The sequence below is a fragment of the Papaver somniferum genome, unplaced genomic scaffold, assembly GCF_003573695.1.
Source record: "Papaver somniferum cultivar HN1 unplaced genomic scaffold, ASM357369v1 unplaced-scaffold_76, whole genome shotgun sequence".
NCBI classification, from domain to species: Eukaryota; Viridiplantae; Streptophyta; class Magnoliopsida; order Ranunculales; family Papaveraceae; genus Papaver; species Papaver somniferum.
In genome coordinates, this window is record NW_020650526.1 from 3,239,140 (window position 1) to 3,265,198 (window position 26,059).

Consider the following 26,059-nt stretch of genomic DNA (forward strand, 5'->3'; position numbering starts at 1 on the left):
AAAAACCCAAATTTACAACGTTTATTTTCGTTGCTAACAATTTCAGTAACACTTACCTAAGTTTCCCACACGGCGTCACAAATTTTTTGTAACTTATACAAACGTTGCTTAAATTAATTAAAGCAACCTGTTAAATGTTGCTTCATCCGTTGCTGACTAGCATTTAAGCAAGGTACACCAACGTTGCTTAAATTAATTTAAGAAACGTATTTCCTTTTAAAGCAACGTATATAAAACCACGTGTCAGTGGGTCCCACAAAGAGATGGCGTCATGTTTCGCCACTGCAACTTTTATATACGTTGTAAAATTTTAATTAGGTTTTTAAAATAAATGGGGATTTCTACACCTGCATATATAAATTTCTCTACCTTCACACCATTCTAAACAAATATTTCACCTACATACCATGCTAGATGAATTAGAAGATCTAATTTATTCATATATATACAAGAAGTTGCAAGAACCATAACATATTTTTGACTGATCATCATTCGTCACCTCAAGAACATTTGTTACAAAGTATTCTTTTTCTATGCACAAAGTAGGAAGGGTTTCATAACCCCGTGAAAACATAAACAAGAATCATGATAGCTTTAAACATACTATTTTTTTGAACTTGCTGAGTAGCTTATCCTGATGCAGGGTTTTAGTATTGGCCCAAACTTCTAATATTGCAGCACCTGAAAAGAGGAGAGTGCATCTTGTCAACATATGCTGAACATTATTAGATACATATGAACAACAATACAAGTATCTTTAGTCCTTAGGTAGAGCTTAGTAGTAACCAAACTGCAGTAGCACCTGAAAAGAGGAGAGTACATCTATTTGGCATTTAAAAAAAGAAGCAACTGTGTAGCAGTTTTCTTCCTAAATATATGGGGTTGTCGACCATATTTTATATCGAGCTACATTTATATATGTTCCTTTGAAATAGACAATGTCTAGTTTCACTAGTACATGATCCTATTATCATCACTAGTACCAACCCGTTTTCTCTATCCTTGCAAGACTTCATCAGGCGTGGCGCCAAAGAGGAAGAAGTTATCTTCTCCAATTTCCTCTCTTATTGCTACATTAGCCCCATATAGTGTTTCAATTATGAGATATCCTTGTATGTACACCTTTCATCATCCACCACGTGTACAGAAAGAGACACGTGGAAGGTATGTGAAGCGAGACATCAAAACATGATAGCAAGCATCACATCAGAAGATTCCATCGTTCAGTAGATCTGACGGTCAGGGACAGAGGACCACAAAGGTATGATGGCTCAGAGGAGCACCAGATAATACCCCTTGGGTATTAACACACCCAATCCCGAGGAAGATCCCAGATCAACGGCCGAGAGGAAGTTAGGCTGACACAGATATGACCAGACAAAGAGACACTTGTATGACACGAGCATACATCCATCTAACCGCATTAAATACCCAAGAGATATACACGTGTCGATCAGCTCGTGGAAGAAGCAAGGATAACCCTTCGTATTCAAGCTCAGACCGCGGCATATGCCGAAGACCTCTGCGTAATAGGCACAAAGCACAAGAAGATAAGATTACAACGGCACCTCAGAGATGGGACCCACGTTCCATCCCTATAAATACCCCTCTCCACTAAGAGAGGGGAGGCAGACCATTTTGGGAGAGCAATTAGAGGAGAACATAGGAGAGAGAAATAGGAAGAGTAAGTAATCCCCCTACTTCCGCAGACCTATGTATATTCTAAAGTCATTCGACTATCTTTGTAACCATTCAATACATAGTGAAACACCAAACCCCGTGGATGTAGGCCTTAGTGCCGAACCACGTAAATCTGTCTCATTTACATTTCAGCACCTTACATTCAGCGTTAAACTTCATATGCTTTATATTTATACTTGATTCTCGATTTATTCCTTTATACGAACATTATTTATGATAATATTCGACTAGACAATGACAAGCCCGGAGGCTTCGAGTCGATGAATCGATATAATCATCCCGTTACGCATACGACGTATAATTTTATAATTAGGATGTATGCAAATATTGTTTGTGAACACGTGGATGGCTTCGTGATTTATGTGTTCACAATTTGGCGCTAGAAACAGGGACTTTGTCTCGGTAAAAGATTTATCTTATCCTGTGATTTCACCTTAAAACGCGCATTACGGTTGTGCCCTATTCTGGGTTCAGCGTGCTTTCAAAACCATTTTTATTCTGGGTTCATAGTCTTCATTTTCACAAACACCATTTCAAAGCAGACAAACCCGCGGCTATCTATCACAGATTTGCACGTGAGGTGTTTTCCTCAACTAAGACTTAATAATCCAGATTCATGAGTCCTCGCGACGGATCTGCCTTTTCAAGAGTTCTTTTTCAAAAATAGTCTGAAAAAAAGATTCATGATCGTTTATTAGAGGATTTGTATTGCAAAAACTAGACCGATGAAGTCTTTACATTTCTCTTCTATTAAGGCCCTTGGGCAGCTCATTTCCTTCTATTCCAATAGTCTTGCGGGTACGAATGGCGCTAACCCGATCCTCGTGGATATCTTTGGTTCTCCTTATTTATTCCCCTATGCAGAAAAGGATTAAAAATGGAGAAGATACTAGAGGCAGGAAAAACCAAAGCCTCAACAAAGGAGACACCGAGGGTTACCTCGGTCATGACCCGAAGCAAGCAGAAAGGAGACAAAGCTAAAACAACTACTCAGAGGCAGGATGCTGCGGAGATCACTTCACCTATGAACACTAACTCCATTGCAGCCGCGGCTCTCAAAGCAGCAGCCACGAAGACTGTTGCGGTCCTCCAGGCTACAGAAGCTAACAAGACTTTGGTTTCAAGCCAAATCCATCAACAAAGAGAGGGGGTAGCAGAATCTATGAAACATCAGCCCGCACATCCACCAATCTTCGGAATGCCATCAACCAACGGTCAGAATCAAACCATACCAGTGGTTTTAGTACCACAGGTGGAAGCTCAACCGAGGGGATCAAACTTGGAGATACCAACGATTGAAGCTGATCCTCGGCCACCCTTAATACACACTGTAGACGAAGGGGGAACTATGGCCGTAGGGGTACCGGCTGGAACTCCCAATCAGGGATCAAACCAGTCCAACCGACTGATGGTAGATCTCGAAGAATTAAAAAATATCCAGCAGGTCTACGCAGATGCCGTAGCTCTTCTGGCCAGGGAGAACCAAGACTTGAAAGATAAGATTGCCCAAAGCACGAAGACTAGCCAACAACTGGACGAAGCAAATGCTAAAGCACCAGAGCCTAATCGAGACCGAAGAATCATCCTAACAAATGATGCCAGGGGAAGCAGTGCATCCGTTCCGGAATATGCCACCGAAGAGTTAGACTATTATGACATCGAAGATCGAAGAAAGAAACGCTCAACTGAGCATGAGAACGTGGGATATTACCGCGCAATGGAGGAGCTGCGTGATGAGATGATGGCTGAAATCAAACAGTTAAAAGCCAGACAAGGCGGAGGAAGGCTTGAAGAGGTGATGAAATAAGCTAACTCCACGCCCCTAACTCATCGCCTGGCAAACCCCCATTCCGTTAAAGTGCCCTGTCCCAACTTTTGAATGCTATGACGGATCCAGTGATCCCGCGGCACATATCCGGTATTATAACGTATCTTAGCCCGATGGAGTCAAAACGCCGTCCTCTGTAGATATTTCCCATCAAGTCTGAAGGGATCGGCTTTGTCTTGGTTTGACAACCTGCCACCTGATTCCATCAACTCCTACGATCAACTCGCAGAGAAATTCTGAGGACAACATGTACAACAAAGCTGTCAACACTGGAATGGATAAACTTTTTTCTCTGGCAATTGGTACAAGGAGAACACGAGGGAATACACCAACAGATGGCACAAGATCTGCCAAGCCATAGGGAGTGTGGATCCCGTAGTAAGTATCAACTGCTACAAGTGGGGATTAGACCGAATGAGTCCACTATTTGTTGAGATCATGGAAGCGTACCTAAGACAGAAGGAGATCTTCGAATAATTATTGAAAGTACGCTCGTCTTGAAGAAATCCAGCGTGAGAACCCGAGGGCACACGCAGAGGTCTCACCGTACCAATTCCGCAGAACAAACCAGCGGGGCCAAAAGAAATAGCTCAGTGGAACGGCCTCACGAAGATAGGAAGGAACGAAGATGAACGACGAAAAGACGATCGAAAATTCGAAGATCAGGTTTACACGAAGCTCAATGCTAGCTACGCTCGGATCTTGCGAGAGATCAAAGGAAGGGAAAATTTGGAGTGGCCGTGGTCTAAGGGAAAACACCCCCAAGAACCGAGAAGTCTAAAGATTACTGTGAGTATCATTGCTTCAATGGACACCAGACCGAGAAATGCAAAAACCTCAAAATAATGATCCAAAAATTGATTGATGCTGGCGAACTCAAGCAATACATACGAAAGGAGGTCACCGAGGACAGATCCAAACGACCAAGCAAGTCCAACTTCCAGAGGGAAACCGCACAATCAACACCATCTCGTGTTCCGAAGCCGCAGGGCCCTCCTTACAGCGCAGATAGGAAAGAGGCTACGAAGCAATTCGAAGACCACTGCGAATTATATAAGATTGATGGCGTAGAGGTGGACGAGCACGAAGAGTGGATGGACGCACCTATCATCTTCGATACTGAAGATATCGAAGAAGATATGGAAGACCATAACGATCCCTTGGTCCTCACACTACCAGTGGCATGTAACCTCAAAAAGATCCTCATACGGGGGAAGCTCAGTGAACGTTCTATTCTACGACGCCTTCAAACGGATGAAGCTCCATGATGAACAACTAACCTCTTATTACACCATCTACGGGTTCAATGGAGCGCCCACAAAGCCATTGGGAGACATCGTGTTGCAGGTGAACGCCGGACCCATGAAAGTAGAAACACGATTCAGCGTGGTTGACGCCCCATCCCCCTATAACGCCATTATTGGACGAAAGTGGTACATAAACTCAAGGGAGTGGCAGCAACTTACTACCAATATCTCAGGTTCCCTACACCCGAGGGAGTGATGGAAATCAAGGGAGATCGGGTCTCTGCAAAAGAGTGCCAGACCACTCAGGATCGTATCAACAACGAACAGAAGAGCAGCGAAAAACCCGAAGGATCAAAAATAAAGAAGCTGCGAAAGAAAAGGCCATAGACCTGTTCCTCAAGGAAACCACAGGAAGGGTTGACAAAAGATGATAATGTCCTTAACACAGACAAGTACTTCAGCAGCCAACGAAGGACAGAAACATACCAAATAGCAATTAAAGAACGTCCCAGTCCTCGGGGACCCGAAGCCGGTGTTCACACCAGTGGAGCCCGTAAAAAAATCAACATAGGAACGGAAGAAAACCCGAAGATGATCAAAGTAGGGACCATAATGGACGAAAGAGAGAAGATTCCTTAACCAAATTACTTAAAGAATACGCGGATGTATTCGCCTGGAAGTTAGGAGACATGCCGGGGATTGATCCGAAAATAATCCAACACGAGCTGCGCATCAAACCAGGCACGCCACCTTTCAGGCAGAAAATAAGAAAAGTTGCACCGAGTATCATAAGGCAGTAGAAAAAGAACTTCGGAAACTACTAGAAGCAGGCTTCATCAAGGAAGTCAAATACCCTACATGGATCTCCAACATGGTCGTCGTTCCTAAGAAAAATGGAGGGGTTAGGATATGCATCGACTTTACTAACCTCAACAAGGCATGTCCAAAGGACAGCTATCCCCTGCCAGCATAGATCAACTGGTTGAAGCAGTGGAAGGATACGAAGAGCTGTCATTCATGGACGGATATTCTGGTTACAACCAAGTAGCCCTGGCAGAAGAAGATCAACTACACACCATTCTACACCCCGCATGGCCTTTATTGCTACACTAGAATGCCCTTTGGACTTCGAAACGCAGGGGCAACGTACCAAAGAATGGTCGATGCTATCTTCAGGCCATGGATTGGTAGTACCCTAGAAGTCTACGTTGATGACATGCTCGTCAAAAGTAGCTGCGCAAAGATCACCACCAGGACCTGAGAGATATTTTCGAAGCAATGAGGAAACATCACATGAAAGTAAATCCAGAAAAATGCACTTTCGGTGTCACCTCAGGGAAATTCCTCGGATATCTGGTAACAAAAAGGGGCATTGAGGTAGACCCGAAGATTCAGGCCATAGTAGAAATGCCATCTCCGAAGAATTTAAAAGAAGTGCAGAAGCTCAATGGGTCCATAGCAGCCTTGGGCAGATTTATTGCCCGATCCTCGGACAAATGCAAACATTTTTTCAATATTCTCAAAAAAGGGAGTAAGTTTGAATGGACCGCAGAATGCGAAGAAGCCTTCCAAAGAATCAAGGAACACCTGGCTTCAATTCCAATCCTGCAGAAGCCTGATCCTGATGAGGTTTTGGCATTGTACATAGCGACAGAAGACGCAGTTAGCGCAGTGTTGGTCAAAACCAATACGAAGATAGAACAACCTATTAATGTCAGTAAGACCCTCAATTCTGCGGAAAGGAACTACACGAAGATCGAACAACTATCCTGGCATTGGTATGGGCTACTCAAAAGCTGAGAACCTATTTCCTAACTCACTTCATCCGCGTCCCATGCAAAGCACCACTGGAAGCAGTCCTCAAAAGCGGGAAAAGTAGGCAGAATAGCCAAGTGGAACACCCACCTGGACCAATTCAACATCATTCATGAAATTCAACATTCCCAAAATCCCAATCGGAGTTTTTGGCGGATTTCTTAGCAGACCTCCCCTGGACAACGAGAAGAGATTAGGGGAATACCAGAAGCCGACGAGAAAGCAAGGATCCAGTTGATGTCCTCGAACCCGCGAGTCAAAGACAATGGGAAGTCTTCGTTGATGGTTCCAAAAATAAGGAAGGGGCAGGAATAGGCATTGTCATCACCACCCCAACTGGAGAAAGGATCGTACAGGCACTCAGGTTAGAATTCAAAGAGCATACTAATAACATCGTCGAATACGAGGCAGTCGTACATGCCCTCCGCTTAATAATAGAGATGGGGGTAACTGATGTAAGACTGACAAGTGATTCGCAGCTTGTCATACGACAAATAGGGCTCGAATACAATGTGTACGACGACACCCTCTCAGCTTACATGGCCTTGGTCCAAACATTGGCATCACAAATTCCGAACATCAAGTTCCGGCACTTATGCAGAAGGGATCTCAGGCACGCGGATGCCCTAGCATATATATCATCCATGCTGAAGGACAAGAGTATCGAAGCTATCAAAATAACAAGGGTATACGAGCCTCGATTGCAACACAATTTTCCTATACGAAGATCAGGTGGGAGAAGACATCCGTGACGATTTTGACGAAGAAGATATCCTGTCAAGAGCAAATCAAGACGAAGATTTCAACAACGAAGATGATTGGAGAATGATGATCCATGCGTTTCTCAAGGATGGAACCTTACCCGCGGATCACAAACAAACAGGAAAATACTCTCCAAAGTAGGAAGATATGATCTTCGGGATGGATCCTGTACAAGAAATCTTTCCTCGGACCGTTACTACGTTGCTTATCCAGGAAAGAGGGGCATCGAATTCTAAACGACATCCATTATGGTGACGCAGGAATCATAGCGGCATGAGATCACTAGCCGACAAAGCAAAAATGCAAGGATATTACTGGCCCACAATGATACAAGATGCGCAAGAATGTCCCGACGATGTGAAGAATGTCAGCGTTTCGCCAAAAAGATACATGCACCAGCAACAAGTTGAATTCTGTGGATAGTCCGTGGCCATTCGCAAAATGGGGCATAGATATCGTTGGGCCTTTCATCGAAGGATCAGGGAAAGACGATTTTTGATAGTAGCCACGGACTACTTCAGTAAATGGGTGGAAGCCAAAGCCTTAGCCAGGATCAGAGACGTGGACGTGTTTACTTTCATATTCCAAAACATTATTTGCAGGTTCGGCATACCAGCGGAAATCGTGTCCGATAATGGTAAACAATTACAGGGGAAAAACATAGACATGCTCTTCGACACTTTCAAAATAAGGAAAAACAAGTCCACCCCCATATACCCTCAAAGCAACGGACAAGCGGAAGCTACAACAAGACCCTCGCCCTTATCCTCAAAAAGCAATTAGACGAACACAAGGGGCGATGGTGTGAACAGCTACACAATGTATTATGGGCATACAGGACAACACGAAGATCTGCCACTGGGGAGTCCCCATTTCTCCTCACTTATGGAGCTGAAGCAGTCATCCCAACAGAGATCCTCATGCCAACCACAAAGACCGAAGCATGGGAGAAAAATCTCACAACAGACATGATGTTAGAGAGACTGGACGACCTGGAAGGAAGGAGGGAAGCAGCATTGCAAGATGGAAAATTATCAACGGAGACTAGCGAGAGAGTACAACAAAAAGGTTAAGCTTCGAAATTTTGTAGAGGGCAGTATGTGCTAAGAACAATCCCGCAGTATCAACGAGAGAAGAAATGGGGAAAGTTAGCACCTACATGGGGAGGACCTTTTATAATACACGACATTGCGGGAAACGGTTCCTACTATCTTCGCAATCTGAAAGCGAGGTCCTCCGGCACCCTTGGAATGCTAAATGGCTCAAACCGTACTACCCATAGGAGCAGCAGCTTTGCATCTGCGTGAGAATACCAAGAAGAAGGCAGCGTAACCGCTTTACATGTTTCTATCTCTGGACGAGGAGTAGCAGGCCTCAACCTATCAATCAAAAACTTTTTGGGAAATCTTCAAGACGAAATGGTCAAAAGGCCCGCTGGATGAACGCATGTACATTACATATAATTAACAATATTGGGGAAAGTAGTTAATCTACAATCTCTCAGGGCTCCCCTATCAGTGTCTATGAGTGTAAGACCAGGGGAAGGCACCCAGCAGAAAGAGATACCCAACCAATTTTAAGGCAGCGGGTCGACGGAATGGGTGCATGTAAATATTTCAAATAAGCATTCCATATCCTAGAACGCTGCCTCGGCCCCCACCGTTTGGGAATCCTCTGGCCCAGGATTCGCCAGCGGGGTGACAGGTCTCAAGACGATCACGAAGGTATTTACCTTCGGTGTCGCACTCAAACACTCTCAACTTTTTACAAACAGTTATTTCTAGTTTAACACTTCACAATACTTTAAAATAAAAAGATGAATTGATAACGCAGGTACGCCAAAAGGATGATCCATTTCATAAAGAGTTGATTACAAGATTCAGCAAATAAGATAAACAGGAAACAATCAAAAAATGATCCGAAATTATATAATCAACGGATCAACTTTCTATGACTAATAAAAGAAATCTACTTGGACGATACAGCTCCATCAACGGGTTGTCTCTGCGAGATGAAGGTACGCTACCACCTGAAGAGGGCCCAGAAGAACCAGGCAAGGCGCGGGAAGGGGACGCGCGGATAATTCTTGACAAGACCATGTTCGACTTTAAGCCAAGTTCAATCTTATCCAGGACTTTGTTGGTCTCTTCAGCCAACTGACATCGAGCCTTATAAGTGATAACAGCGGTCCGCTGGTTGGCTGAGACACAATACAGATAGGCGTTCCGCCTCTTTGGAGGCAATCTCCGCTGCTTCCTCACGAGACGCGGCCAACCCTTTGAAATAGTTGGTTTGTCCTTCCTGCTGCACTAAGGCAGATTGAGTTTTTTAAGCTCATCATTTGCTGCGTGAAGCTGTCCCTCGAGTGCTGAAAACAAAAATACCAAGGGGTTAAAACGAAGAAATAACAGAATCACACTCGATAAAACGAGGTTATACCTTCGACATTAGCCGAAGCCTTCATACTCATTGACAACTGCGTCCCGAGCCTCATCAAGAAAGTCATATTCGGTGGATAGTTTCTTATAATCCGTTTGAAGGTTCGTAAGAGCAAATTGACTGGCGTCTAATCTACCTGCTTCATCGAATCCAAGTGACGAAGATGGTTGACTTCATCATTCACCTCCCCCATCCTTTTATGAGTCGATACACATTCACTCAAGATCTCTTTCAGACTCCACTTGGCGAGCAACATCGCTCGAGACGCTGCTAGGGCTTTACTAAGAGCACCAACCTCGGCCCTAGCATTATCTCTTTCCTCGGAAAGACGCAGCATACTATCCCTAACCCCGGGGCCTAAGAAAGAACGAGCCTGTTGTAACTCTCCTTCTAAAAAGCGCACTCTAGCCTCTAAGTTGAAGCATGTTCTCGAGCATCACGCAGGTTGTCACGCGTCCATAGCAGCGTACCATTAAAAACAACGGTCATGATTGTACTTATTTTGCATATCAACCATCAGTGTTCGCTTTTCACGCCACTCAGCTGTTAAGGCGTTGTGCTCATCAGCACGAGCATTCCACTTTACGGCTTCGCTCTTCAACTTACCCACCAACTCTGCAATACGATTTCTGTCGTTCCCTTTCTTTCCGAAGCCATATCAACTCGGGGATCCACCCACTGAAGATAGGGTGGGGAGACTCAGACAGAACACCAAAATACAGATAGGGAATCACAAGGAGTGAAAAATCCGTAAAATACAAACCTGTGAAGGACGAGACACTTCTACGAGTCTGCTCCAATTCGTTGCGGACTATAGCAAGTTCTGAACGAAGATTCTCCTCTCGTTACCCAACTGTTCTTTTTCCTTCAGACGGCCCCTCAGTTCATTTATTTCCGCTTCAGCCGCAGACAGTTCCTCTTCCCTATGACGAAGCTTGGCCTCCAACTTTAAAGACTTTGCTTTAAAGAATTGGTATAGAACATGGTTAAATGTTCTCCTCATCATCTACGTCACAAACAACAAACATTATTATACCAAAGGGATCAGATATCACGAAGAACACAATGCGCGGATATCATAAAAAGAGTACAAGGATTTACCTCTAAAACACGCTGCTGGGGAAAACCGTACTGGTACCCATCAGCTATGGCCATCATATCAGCAACAGAGGAGGGAGGGTCAACCACTAAATTAGCTTCCGAAGCTCTAAGATTCTTCTCCCACATCTCAGCAACGCGGGCTTCAGAAGACAGTTGCATCATTCGACGAGTATAAGCGTCGGAATTCTTCTCACCAGTGACCACGGGGGCAGGGTTAGGGACGAACATCAGGTTTTCTTCTTTACAAGCCAAAACATCTTCACCTTCAGGCATTAGCGAGAAAGGGAAATCCTCGGAAGGAGACTCAACCGCAGACTTCCCCTTGGCGGTTATCTCCTCACCCGCGCAAGTCTCGACATTACCACCCTCAGCATGACCACCTGCGTTCTCAGCTTCTGATCAGTGGTACCTTCTTTGCCAAGGTCCCCAAGCACATCCCAATCATCATGTGGGGAAAGCAATGAGAAGTCCTCGGCAAGACCCATGGCAGCAGTCACATCGAAGGATTCCCCCGCGGAATATATCCTACCGAAAGAGAACTCTGGGGAAATTACGGGCAAAGTACCCACACCAACAATGTCATCCCCAACAGGGGAAGATCCACTCCCACCAGTACCACCGACGGTAATATTACCCTCAGCCTCACCATCACCACCCGCGGCAATTTCTTCTTCAAGATCACCACCCGCGGCAACTTCAGCCTCACCATCACCACCCGCGTCAACTTCTTCTTCACCATTACCACCTTCGTCATCAAGGTAAGAATTGTCGGTACGCTCTTCTCCGTTGGACATTTCTTCATCCTCACCATACCCTTGGTTTACGGGACTTGTAACCTCCTCATAACCCTCAGCCTCACCAATAACCGCAGTAGAAGATTTTTTGGGTCCAAGTTTCTTCTTCTTCGACACCTACAAACCAGTATACATCCCACAAAGGCTCATTTTTTCCCTCACTTCAAAAATGAAAATTATTTCAAGCAAGGAAAAAGGGGCAAAAATATAGAGAATATAAGAAGAAACTATATCTTGGCAGCAGCAGCACTCTTTGATGGATGGATAGCACCAGAACCCTCCTCCTCATCTCCATCAACGACATCAAGATCATAAGGAAAATTCATGCCCGCGAAATTAGGACGCCAAGGACAGAAATCTCCATAACGAGCAGGAGGAGTTTCACGAGACTTGCTATTTCATAAGGACGCCAACCACGTGGACCCAGAATCCATCCGTAAGCCCAATAACAGTAGCATGCCATTCATAATCATGGTCACGCTTAATACTTTCACGAGCAGGAAAGAGTTTCCGTTTAGCAGATCCCTCAGTACCAGGAACATACTTCAGCTTGGCATCACTCACCTCACTCAAAAGACGAATTTCACCACGGGGAGCAGCAATATTACGAAGACTAACACTCCACGGCTTACGGTTTCTGCTGTTGACATAATCCCCAAAATAACTATTGAAGTTCTGAGGAGTGTACCACTCTCTCTCAGCAGGATTTGGAACATAGCAGGTCATCATAGTCTCTCCCTTGCTCCGCTGATAACATTCCTTCAGTGAACGAAGATAATTCCCAGATAGTTGTGACACAGAACGATTATGGAAGATCCTTCGCGACTAGCCAACACGTCATAATAAAAGGAGTCACCCGACTTATATAATGGCAACATAAGACCCGCCTCAAAGGCTCCAACCGTAGTCAACAGATGAAACTCGTCAAACTGATAATTAGCAAGGAGCTCGTAGGTGATATCATCGTCAGGAGCATAGAAGCGAACCTCAAAAGCTTGGAGTTCATGTTTTTCCTTGAATATCTCAAGATCAATATGCTTGAAAGTGACCTTCTTCTTACCAACTGAAATGCTGCGTATCATGGGGACAGTTTCTTCTTCGTCTGCGGAATCAGAAGTAGGACCCAATTCCGAAACTTTCCTTTTAGAAGGAAGATTTGTAGACGGATAAGATCTCGACATAGTACCCTTGGAGTACTTCCCTTTGAAAGAAACCGCGGGAGGAGGCGGCAAAGATTTCTGCGGAGGCACTGAAGGAGGAGCCATTGAACGAAGGGGAGGAGCATCCACTATTTCAGTACGAGGAGGAGGAGCCCGCGTACTCCTAGAGTCATCACGAGGAGGAGCCTGCGTACTCCTAGAATCTTCACGAGGACGAGAAGGGGCGTGGTTAACGGCGTACCTAGATCCAGAAGGACCCTTCGGCATATCCCCTTTCTTGGAAGGCATAATCTTCGCACCGGAGGAAGATGAAACCCTATGACCCCGAGGATCCGATAGCGAAGACTTGTAAGGACCTTCCCCAAGTGGAGATCTGTCAGGATCTCTACGCGGAGGGGATCTTGGCGGACTAGACGGCGGAGTTTGGTAAGGAGCCGGCGGTCGATCAGACATATCTACAAGGAAACATAAAAACAGTTTAGAGAAGAATACGAGGAGATCACTAAAGATCAAAAAACCCATAATTGATGGTTCATCCGGATAAACATGAAAAACCCTAAGAAACTAAAAAATACTCCATCCGACTCCAGGGATAATACTCAGATACAGACTCACAGACGCTGTAACAAAGAACAGGGGCAAGCATATATGCGTCGACATGTATGATCAAAACCAAGAACACAGCAGCAGGAGACAAACGGATAGATACATAGATAAATCAATGATGAACAACCAATGAAAAACCCCATACCTGTATAGAAGAGGACGACAAGCACCAACCGCAGTCGAAGAAAGGAGGATCGGAGATAACAAAAGATACAGGGGCAGCAACAATCAAAAACGAAAGAAGCAGAAGAAAGAAACAGAAAATTGAATGCTATATTCCTCACAAGAAAGGTGATAGTAAATGACTAAAGATCAAGAATAAGAAAACAAGAAGAGAATGAACACTGACAAGAAAAGGATAAAAGTTTTTTCACATTCTCTTTCCTATTTATGAAGCTAAAGAAGACAATAACTGCTCCTCGTACCAAGGAGCAGTTATGGGAGAAGTTAATGCAAAGTGGGAAACGTGTAGAAGAGGGGCAAATTGTATCTACACCTTTCATCACCCACCACGTGTACAGAAAGAGACACGTGGAAGGCATGTGAAGCGAGACATCAAAACATGATAGCAAGCATCTCATCAGAAGATGCCATCGGTCAGGGACAGGGGACCACAGAGGTATGATGGCTCAGAGGAGCACCAGATAATACCCCTTGGGTATTAACACACCCAATCCCGAGGAAGATCCCAGATCAACGGCCGAGAGGAAGTTAGGCTGACACATATATGACCAGACAAAGAGACACTTGTCTGACACGAGCAGACATCCATCTACCCGCATTAAATACCCAAGAGATATACACGTGTCGATCAGCTCGTGGAAGAAGCGAGGATAACCCTTCGTATTCAAGCTCAGGCCGCGGCATGTGCCGAATACCTCTGCGTAATAGGCACAAAGCACAAGAAGATAAGATTACAACGGCACCTCAGAGATGGGACCCACGTTCCATCCCTATAAATACCCCTCTCCACTAAGAGGGGGGGGGGGGGAGCAGACCATTTTGGGAGAGCAATTAGAGGAGAACATAGGAGAGAGAAATAGGAAGAGTAAGTAATCCCCCTACTTCCGCAGACCTATGTATATTCTAAAGTCATTCGACTATCTTTGTAACCATTCAATACATAGTGAAACACCAAACCCCGTGGATGTAGGCCTTAGTGCCGAACCACGTAAATCTGTCTCATTTACATTTCAGCACCTTACATTCAGCGTTAAACTTCATATGCTTTATATTTATACTTGATTCTCGATTTATTCCTTTATACGAACATTATTTATGATAATATTCGACTAGACAATGACAAGCCCGGAGGCTTCGAGTCGATGAATCGATATAATCATCCCGTTACGCATACGACGTATAATTCTAGAATTAGGATTATGCGAATATTGTTTGTGAACACGTGGATGGCTTCGTGATTTATGTGTTCACAATCCTTTTAGTGAAAACTTCATGTCGCTTGTACCACTTGCCTCTCTTATTTCATCTACAGATACATTGTAGTTTGGAACGAAAATAACCTGCATGTACATAAATTTTTCAGTTCATTGACACAAGTTAACATTTTCCTGAGAGCGATGTTAAGATAGCAAAACTGGTGACTCTTAGAAACTGAAGACTTTGAGATATTTCCTGCATCTAGGGAGGAGAAGAAAAAAGGAAGGAAGCTAACCCTATGAAAAACTGTACTGTACCTTTAAATAGTTATTGACCTCAAAATCACTATTGACCAAGGACCCAATATCGTTCACCAACCTCACTATTCTTTTGGCATTTGTGTAAGTTGCAAATGCCTTTCCTCCAATCATGATGGTGCGAGCTATTGTCTTGGCCCGTTCTTCAGGGATTATTTCCTGTAAACAATCAATATGAGGTGTCATTCTAACGGTAACTTGTAACAATGATGTTCCCATAATATCATCAGCTACCTCTTGTACTCGTGAATGCGCTTAACTTGTATGTCAAAGAGGCTGTCAGGGTCAATGGTTGGTCACCTGTAATTGTGATCTGCTAGGCCGCGTTTATGAGCCATCTTTGCCGCTGCCCACACAGCTTGCAGCTCCATGTTATCAGCAAACTGGTTGACCCATTGTAGCCGCAATTCGTCATCAAAGTACGAAACACTTTATGAAAACAATAACTTGGGGATTAATCTAAAACAATATAGTGAAAATACATACTTGGCGAAGTTTAACAAGAAGATCAAGGTTGGTAACCCATTTGTCAGTTTTCAACCATTTGGTGATTATGCTGCTGAGCTACGGGCTGCAAAATCGGAGCCGCCTGCGAGCAGTAATGCCATTGGTTACTTGGTGCGCCATATAGAGACATATATGTCTGCCTACCCCTGAGATAATCTTTCCACCCATCAAAAATATTTATTTTGCATACCCCTGATAAATCACGGATGTCTATTTATTCAGAATCATATAGACTGTATTTCGTCAACCACACAAAATCTGATTTCAGTAAAACCCGTCAAAATCTTAAACTCTCATTTCAAAACCCTCTTTAATTTCCGTCAATGAAACCCAACACAAAATATAATTTTGGATTGATTAAACGCCATCTTAATGCCATTGAAGCTAACCTATTTGCAGAACTACTGCAGGTGATTGGAGAGAGTCCCCCTAATATTGATGATGGCGAAGACACGCGTAGATGGGGTTTGACAAAGTATATAATTCCAAAATTGTTTGGCCTGATTGAACAGCAATAAGTATATCATCATGAGTTGTTATATTAACTGCTCCCTCCATTATAATATCTTTCTTTCTTCTTCATTCTCTATCTAAAAAATGGCCAAGTCTGGAGTAGTAGCTTTATGTGCAATCACATTACTACTTAGCTGTGTCATGTTGAGCTTAGCAACAGACTATACAGTTGGTTGGGCTTCAGGTGTGGATTATACAAAGAAGCTTAATTCTATGGACATGTTAATCAGAAAGGGAATGGATATATCAATCACTGGAAAATTGTTTGGCAGCTTATTCCTGCAGTAGTAACATGGGTAGTTTGGACCGAAAGAAATAAGAGGTTTCTCGAGCAAAATTGTGTTTTCAAAACTGTCATAGACTTTGGTCTGTTATCTAGATCTCCATTGCTATCTTGGGCAGACGCAGCTGGTCTTTGAGCACACATGAACTACTCCCAGACGGTGCTCAACTGGGAATTTGGGATCTTTCGTTTTTGTAATTTTTTCATCTTCTTTTGGTAGGGATTTTATTTGTTTATCTTTGCTGATATTGTATATGGTTATATAACAAATTTTAGAGAGGGGGTATTGGTATACAAAATTTGAAACATTTTAAGAGTTCTCATATTAACGGAATCATAACTAACATAATTAACTGTGGGGGTACAGTTAGTGTTTCTAGGGGTATATAAAGGAGCACCCCCAAAAAATTTGAAAAAAAAAACAGATAAATATATAAAAGCGTTTGAAAATAACGCGATTTAGAATAACCGTAGGATCATAAACTATATCAACAGTGTAAAAATAACGCTCAACTATTAAGAGTTAATTTATAAATGATGCAACGGATAATTTATTGTGCAACGTATATTTCTGTTGCTCCATCTGCAACTGTTATATCCGTTGCACAACAAAAGTTTTTGGTTGTCGACCCTGCTGACGTTTCATACTTTCAATTTCAAAAGTGTGCATTTCTTCTCAAATTTTGAACATGAAATCACTCAACAGCTTTACAATCTCATCTTTATAAGTGTTTCCGTAGTGTGGTTTCATTTCCGTGACAAACAAAATTCTCAACAAAAAAAAATCTCAAAAATCTTCCCACATAATCTATGAGTTCAATCTAAATAAAACCTAATTTCAAATTTTAATTCAACTAATTAACTAACTAAATTAATTAACCTAAACAGATTAATTATTGTTAATTAAATAAGAAATAATTAGATATTTTAAAAATACATAATTAAAGGTTGTTGTGGTTTACTTCGTAATGATCCGAATTTTGTTTTTTCACATGTATTCCAAATAATCTGGGTATACCCCAATCCAATCAAGTATTATAGTTTCCTGTTTTGCTAATCGGTAAGGAAGAACTAACCAATGATTGCGTTGACTAGCAGTTGTCAACAGCATTTATTTGTCATGCCTCCAAAATCACAAGTCACAACTCATAAATAACTAGTCCGGACCCCTGGCAATGAGTATTTTCTGACTATTTTGTATCTCATTTGTTGGCTCATTTTTCTCATGCTGTCGTCTGTAATGAAGAGTGTCCGGTGTCGGCTGGACAATATTGTCTTTTCATGTAATTTGAACAATAAACTCCCTTCCAAAAAGAATTAGTCATTTTATTTTTGAATGTGATTGTAATAGTGATGCGAGCCACATAATAGCGTAAAATAATCTTTCAAAACTAGAATTATATACTCCTTTTGTCCACTTTATGTTATTGGTATAAATTTTAACACAAAATTGGTTAAAAAGACCAAAATCAATAATTTCTGGGTGAAATGGACAATTAGATTTTGATACTGTTTAAATGGACAAAAATGTAAAAATAGACAGGATGTAACCAGTTTCATCGTGCCCATTTTCAAATTTCTTTTTCTTATTTTTAATTTACACAGGATGTATCCAGTTTCATCCTTGCTATTTTTTAAATTTAAGCTATATTTTATTTCGAAAACTGTATTTCGTCGATTTTAAATTTAAAGCGATTTCGAAACGATTTGAAAAACGCTTTAGGGTTTACACAGGATTTTGATATAGCTTACGGATACATCCTGTGTAAACCCTAAATTATATTTCGAAACGATGAAACGGTTCGTAACCAGTTTCATCCTGCGTTACGGATACATCCTGTGTAAACCCTAAAGCGATTTGAAAAATTGATAATCGTCGATTGAAAACTATATTTCGAAAAGACCCAGTTAGGGTTTAGTTTATTGTGTTTGATTTAAGTTAGTTTTGTATCAAAAATTAGGGTTTTGGCTCAAAATTGAAATTGAAAGTTATGTCTTGCATGTGCGTTACGGTTGGTAATAACTCCAATTGGAACCGTAACTGTAGATTTGGTTGATGTTACGGTTCATTTAACTTAAATACCAACCGTAAGTTCTTGATCTTGAGATAAAATGTTCAGTTACGAATCTTCTTTTGCAACCGTAAATTACTTACGGTTGGTCTCGTTACTTAAATTACGAACCGTAAGTTGTCCTGGATGTTTCATTTTTTTTTACGGTTTGTAATTGCATCACTGTTATCAATCGTATTAGTGTTACGATTTGTAACTCAAATTATCTTACCAACCGTAGGTTAGTTACGGTTGATTCCGATTTATTAATTACCAACCGTAGGATTGGTTTTATAACATATGAAACAAGGCGACAGTTCAGACGTGTCCAATCAATTAAGGTTGCAACTGTCCATTTAGTCCAACCTTTTTGTAAGGTTGCGATTGTTTGTTAATTGACTGTCGTCCATGCATCTTGTTTCACCAAACTAAACCTCTTTGTTTAGTTAACCCAATTTTCATTCATTTTGGAAATAGTCTTGAGTGGCCAAATTAAGACCGTATTTCCTACAAGGACTATCCAATGATTGCGTTGATGGTTTTCAAATATGCATTTATTTATCATACACCAAATCACAAGTCAAGAGTAGCTCGGACGACTTAAAATTAGAAGCTTAAATTATTGACAGCGGGCGCCAGCAACTAATATTTGCTTACTTTTCTCTTTCATTTGTAGATTTTTTCATGCTGTCATCTGTAATAAAGTGTCGGCTGTTGTGTTCTTTGTTCAAAATTAGTATGAAGGTGTTCTTTTTTTTTTGGCAAACTATAATTGGGCCGACCGACCGGAAGGCCGGGACGGTCCGCAGGAAGGAAGGATGTCCTTTTTATAGCTATCTTTTTTATAAAATGAAACCTAACGCAGATGTGTAATTCGATTAAAAGGATTGGATTTAGTGTCCATGGTTAGTCTTTTACACTGGACAAAATTGTCCCTCTTTTTTAGTCCAATTAATATAACTCTTTATTGGATACTTTTATCCCGTTTTAAGAAAAGTGATGCTTTTATCCCGTTTTAGGAAAAGTGATACTTTCACCCCGTGTCGGGAAAAGTAATATTTACACCTCGTGTCAGGAAAAGGGATACTTTCACGCCGTGTCAGGAAAAACGATACTTTCTCCCCGTGTTAGGAAAAGTGATAATTGCACCTCGTATCATGAAAAATGATACTTCCACCTCATGTCAAGAAAAGTAATACTTCCACGCGGTGTCAGGAAAAATGATACTTCTATGCCGTGTAAGGAAAGATGATAGTTACACTCTATGTCAAGAAAAATGAAACTTTCGTTTCTTTCTTTTTTAATTTGGCATATTTTTAGTCAAAAATGAAACAGTCAAAAAATATCTCTTTTCCAGAAACGAATGTAACATATGCCTAAAAACATCATTCCAACAAAAAGAAGAAGATACATAACGAATTATGAAAGTGACCACAAAGGAAGGATAACAATTTATACAGTCGTATTTTGGTACATGCATCCACTAATTTGGTCATGTAATCACTAAAACGATGTATATACCTCAAAGACAACATTCAAACAAAAAAAGGATGTAAATCTTTCAACCATTTTCTTGAATTTAGCATGATAAATTTGTGCATATTTTAGGACAAGCATATGGTAAAAGTACAAATGTACATTTCAGATGTGCATAAGGTCATCTGAATTATAGTTGTACGAATCTAATATGATATTATGAAAAATAACCTTCTAAATTCAGAATTACTTAGAGATGCACAAGAAAACCAAGCAAACGGAAAAAACCGACTGAATTTGAGGAACTGGGGCCGAAACTGAGCTGAGCTGAAACCATTGGCTTAGGAAAAACCATAGATTCCCGAATTAGGTAACGGTTTCATTATCAACATCGACCGATCCGAGACGACAAATCCAAAGATTATTAATTGAACTTAATCTAACGGTCTTGATTAATTTGACTCCAACCCATTACTTAGTTTATAACTCGAGACAACCATCACCGCTTCTTCTTCTTTGGTCTTAACAACGAAGACAGCCACCACCATCACCACTCACACAACCAATCACCACATTTTGCATCTCTTTTCTATTTTACTTATTTAGTTCTTCACTTTTCTTTTTCTCCCCGAAATGGCTATATTCAACGGTCAATAGGTAACACCTTTAATATTTCCTCTCTTGGTTTAGGGTTGGAAAAGAATAAAATTAAAATCATATAAAATATGAAGCAACTTAAGTTGAAATGAGCAGAAAGACCCTAGTTTAGATGCTTAAATAAGATTTTGCACAAAGATTAAGAAAAACAAAGAGAATAGTTTTTTCTCCACAAATACCCTAGGTTCCTAGTTTTTAGATATCTAGATTTTTGTTGTTTACTTGGAAATAAATCAAATTAAAGGAAGTATACAGAGAAAAGTATTTAAGAGTGTGTCTAGAAAATTGAAATACACAATTCTCTATGTTGTGGGCTGATTCCAAGTTAGAGGCAAATCAGGATGAAAGGTGAAAAAATATGAAGTATAACAAGTATTTTAGGACCGATAAAATCCCTATTTTGATATCGAAACTAGGACGGAGGGAGTATATAAGTATAAGTGGATTTTTATTGCATACTAAGAAAACAAATTAATATTCCTTCTTGAAATTCAAAGAATACCTATCCATATGGATGAAAGAATCTGAAAATTCAAATTATGATTAAATAAAGACAGAATGAATAAGAAGTAAAATTTATAATCCCAGACTCCTAGCCAAAAAAAAGAAATAAAAAAGAGAAGAGATCCTTTTCTACAAGAAAGTTATTCATCTTTGAAAAACCCGATAACATGGTCTAGGGGGGAGCCTCATTGATGAATAGGTGTTGCATCCCCTCAAATATGAGCTCAATTTGAACTATTGATGACTTGTTCTCCCATTCTTCAAAATCTAGCTCCCACCTAACATGAATTTTTATTTCTTTAGATAACAAATATCTCAAGATTCACGACTCTTTCCAGAACCAGAAAAACAATCCATTCCTTTTTGTTCATGTCCATGTACTTTAAGTCTTAAGACGTACAAAATTTTATAAAACACATGTCATTTAATGTAAGAACAAGATAAGTATACCTAGTTAAGCAATAATGCTACAACACTACTAATAGATTTATTACTTAAAAACCCTTGGAAAAAAAATTCAATAAAATTAATTCTTACTAAGATGTGGTTCACCTGGAAAGAAAGGTGCAATAGATCCTTTGAAGATAACGCTAAAACACCCTTGAAACTGGCCTCGGAAATTCAAAGACAAATATATTTTGTGTCTAGAAAGAAAGTTATACCTAATAAGAAAAAGAAAAAAAAAAGACAACCGAGAAGACATCTACTCCCATTTAGCTGGCTCCCAAAAGAAATACCTTAAAAAATCAATGTGGATGCAATATGGGTCTCAGAAATTCTCCTATCTAGCTTTGTTTTGATTACAAGGAATAATGCAGGGACATTTGCAGGAGGAAGAGAAGGACCCTATAGGTTCAAACCCACAAGAAGCAGAAGCTATAGGAGTCTTACATGCAACAATTTAGGCTAAGGAGAAGCATCTCAGAGATTACAACATTGAAGGAAATTGCGAAAGCTTATTCAATTATCTTTAAGGAAATAACTCAAAGATTACTTGGTGTAGTAAAGGTATTTTGGACGAAGCAAATAGGATAACAAGGCAATGCAACAACTTTTTGGGTTTTCTGTTTGTTCCTAGATTAGGAAACATGGCTGCTGATACGTTATCAAAATTTCCCAGGACTTCAAATTCAGTTTTAGACTGAGAGATTACCCCTCCAACCTGTATTCAACATAACTTATCAGTATATCTAATATTAGGAGGGTTGGCCAAATCTTCGAATTAGATGGCTCTATTCATTCTGTAACCAGACTCCTTTAAAGTTTTAGTCTTTTAAGAAATACCTTATTCATAAAAAGAAAAATAACTTTATTATTTGACCGAAAGTCAAACTCAAAGGTGGTGACTTGAAATAGCAACTTTGACTTCTTACGTCTTCGAGCAGCGGGATGTTCAAAACAAAGTCAGTGTGGTGGCATTTATGAGTGAGGATCGAAATAAAAACCATAAAATTTAATTACTTAATGACAAAAATTACCAGTAGTTTTTGTTTTAACAAATTAACTGTCTTATCCCGAAAATATTTAGTTTCCTATGTAAGTTAGAATAACTTTATAGCTTATGAATGAACAAATGTGAATACATACAGTGAGGAAGAATTAAAAGCGTACGAACTCAGTTTACCTTTATCCTTTTTCTCTCTTTCATTATTATTAACATTTTTCAACAACATATAACTTACATTAAAATTTATGAGTATTTGTTAGACAATATTTTTGAAAATAATGATGACAAAACAAAATAGTGTATTTGTATTATTTTAATTTATTTAACGTATGTATTAACATTATTACAATTATGATCTTTGTGATAAAAATAAAAATTTACTCTTCTAATAAAAATGTCGTTAAATATATAAAATTACTTTTGAAGTAAATATTTTTTTTGTTATGGGATTGTGTTAGAGGGAACATATGTCATGTGTTACATCAAATCCACAAATGGGTAAGACCGATAGAAACCCAACTTTATTAAATATATTTTATGGTTAGTTTTTTATAAGGAAGAATCTATTAATGAAAAGCAGAAGATTGAGAAAACATACTTGAAAAGGAATATCCATTTCTCTACTCTCGCAACTCTTTTTTTTTCTTTTTTTTATTCAACAAATCTAACTAACAAACTATAATCTATAATTGTATCAAACTCAACTAATTTTGGACTTTGGATTCAATATTTTGTGTATCATAGCCTAATTAACTGTTTTTCGATTTTTTAGCTTTCTGACACTCACAGATTTGCGATGGTGGTGCATAGAGCCCACAACCTCCCTCAAACTGAACCGACAATTTTCATTTCAAGGATTTGGAAATCCGGAGTTCACAACTCAAAAAATACTGGGTTCCGATCCGATTTGGAATGAGACATTCTTCTTCAGCTTCAGCTATAAATCTGACCCCACAGACCTCGAATTCAGTGCTTCCATTTACTGTAGCGGTTGGTTCATCGGTGAAATTACATTAGGGTACTTAAATTTTACTTCTCCAGGATTTGTGACTAAAGGACTGAAGAAATATGGTAAGGAAATATTCAATATGGAGATGATCTTAGAGTTCATTGGTGATACTTCTAAGTCCGAAGACAATATAGATCAACCGGTTGTAAGACCACAAGTAATTAGAGTTGAAATGCATAAGGATTTAAAAGTATTGCCGAAAAAAAAGGGAAAAGAAGTCTTTTCGTAGCTGAAGCATCACAAGGAAGTCGTGAATGTGCTTTCAAAAGCGATAAGTGTCTTGGTTATCTTTTTTCTTATCCCTTAAACTAAAAGAATAAATAAGGGAACTATATATATATATATATGGAGAAAGGCGTGAGTTGATTTATTCGGATTGATTAACAACATATAACTTACATTAAAAATATATGAGTATTTGTATGATGCAAAACTAAATAGAGTATTTGTATTATTTAAATTTATTTAACGTATATATTGATATTATAATAATTATGATCTTTGTGATAAAATTAAATTATTACTTTTTTTATAAAAATTGTTAAATATACAAAGTTACTTTTGAAATAAATATTGGATTGTGTTAGAGAAAACGTATATTATGTGTTACACTGGATCCACAAATGGGTAAGACCGATAAAACACCAACTTTATTAAATATATTTTGTTGTTAGTTTTTGATAAGAAAAAATCTATTAATGAAAGAAGAAGATTGAGAAGACATGCTTGAAAAGGAATACCCATTTTTCAATGGACATTTTTCTCTTATTGTAACTTTTTCTTTTTTTATTCAACAAATCTAATTAGCAAATTATAATCTATAACTTTATCAAACTCAACTAATTTAAAATAATTCAATTAGTTAACTACTAATTAAGCAAAAGCTTGCTTACTAGCTTCAAAATGAACCTATTTTACCTTATCAAGCTCGTCTCCAATTAGCTTTAGCAACTCCTATTTTTCCACGTAAAAGTACCCATTAAACAAGAGGGTTTTTTGGGTATTAAGGCTTAATGTTTTGATGACGGACTTTGTCTTTCTCAGAGGAAGTATAATATGGAACTTTTATACCTCACAAAGATGGACGGTGCATGTGACGGACCGGAAAATTACGCCTTTGGCGTGTTTCCCCGCAGGTCGTAACTTCCCCGATGCGCCATGATGAAGCTATGATCCGGACCTCAAAGCTAAACAAATGCACGTTCAATTGCCCTTGCAAGCATGCTCATGGAGCATGATGCAGCTAACTTAGCTTCCACACCGTTCCAAAACTTACCCATTGTCCGCTAAAGGGTTTAAGGCCATAAGGCCAATGTTGATGCATATTGCATGCATCACTGGCTTTGCCTCAACGTAGGGAATTCATCACTTAATTTCCTATCTAGCTGACCAACCGTCATATCGTCGATTTTTGTCCAGGCATAAGTCGTGGACTTTGGCGTAGGATGCACCAAGCCCTTTCCATTCCCTACTTTACCTCACCTACCAACTCTTATTGACTTGATAGGAAGTATGAGCATCCACTTTCTGGCATGCAACTAGCCTCATCAAGTCTGGCCACAATCATCTCTTTCGCCGAGCTATCGAGCTTAGATGATATGAGGGGCCAACGTGCTGGACCGGCAATGCTGCAACTCATTGCGGCTATCTAAGTACCCTTCCTTACTCTAAAGGGATCAAGCACAGACCGTAGTTCATCCCCGAAGGGACAAAAACTTAAGCTAACTCGTTTCATGGCCGTGGACAAGAAATAATGGAAATGGCATAGTCCGTATAGGTCGTTCCGCCAAAATGCATCCAGGTGATGCATGTTTGGTCCGCAATATGGCATAACGATGCCTAAGCATCAAATGCCCTCTTCGCGAGGCTACGCAACTATAAATGATCCTTAGGCATCATTCATACTCTTCCGGCTAAGCTATGAAGCTTACTTGGTGCGTAGTCTACATATGCACCATCAACCAACTACCCCTCCCTATATATGTTAATTTAACATTTTTAGAACTCAAATTGGGGGAGGAAAAATCATTCATCAACTCCCCAGGCCATGATGGCTGCACCTTACCATTCTGGCCAACAATGATGTACGGCTGTGATGGCTATATTTCCGACTTTGGCACATAGGCCACTCAAATGTCAACTCGATGTTCAGCTAGGATGGTTGTATTATAGCTTTGTCCCGTAGGCCACTCCTATGCCCAACCGTGATGGTTTTACATTACCAACTCGATGTCCCGCCATGTTGGTTGTCTACTGCCAACTTGATATCTAGCCATGTTGGCTGTACATTTTCCACCCGATGTCCAGCCATGTTGGTTGTACATATTCAAGGCCATCTAACCAACTGGCCTAATGCATCATTTGATGCAAGATTGGCTCTTGGACAATGTAGCCTCTAACTAATGCCATATTGGCCTTACCCAATATGCATACGCGATGTACCTTACTTGGCACCGGATATT

The 26,059-nt window shown here is 40.3% G+C and overlaps 1 pseudogene; it reads right to left on the minus strand.

Annotated features, from left to right (window-relative positions):
* Nucleotides 1–996: 996 nt before the first annotated feature.
* Nucleotides 997–22,789, minus strand: LOC113344414 (annotated as a pseudogene).
* Nucleotides 22,790–26,059: the final 3,270 nt, after the last annotated feature.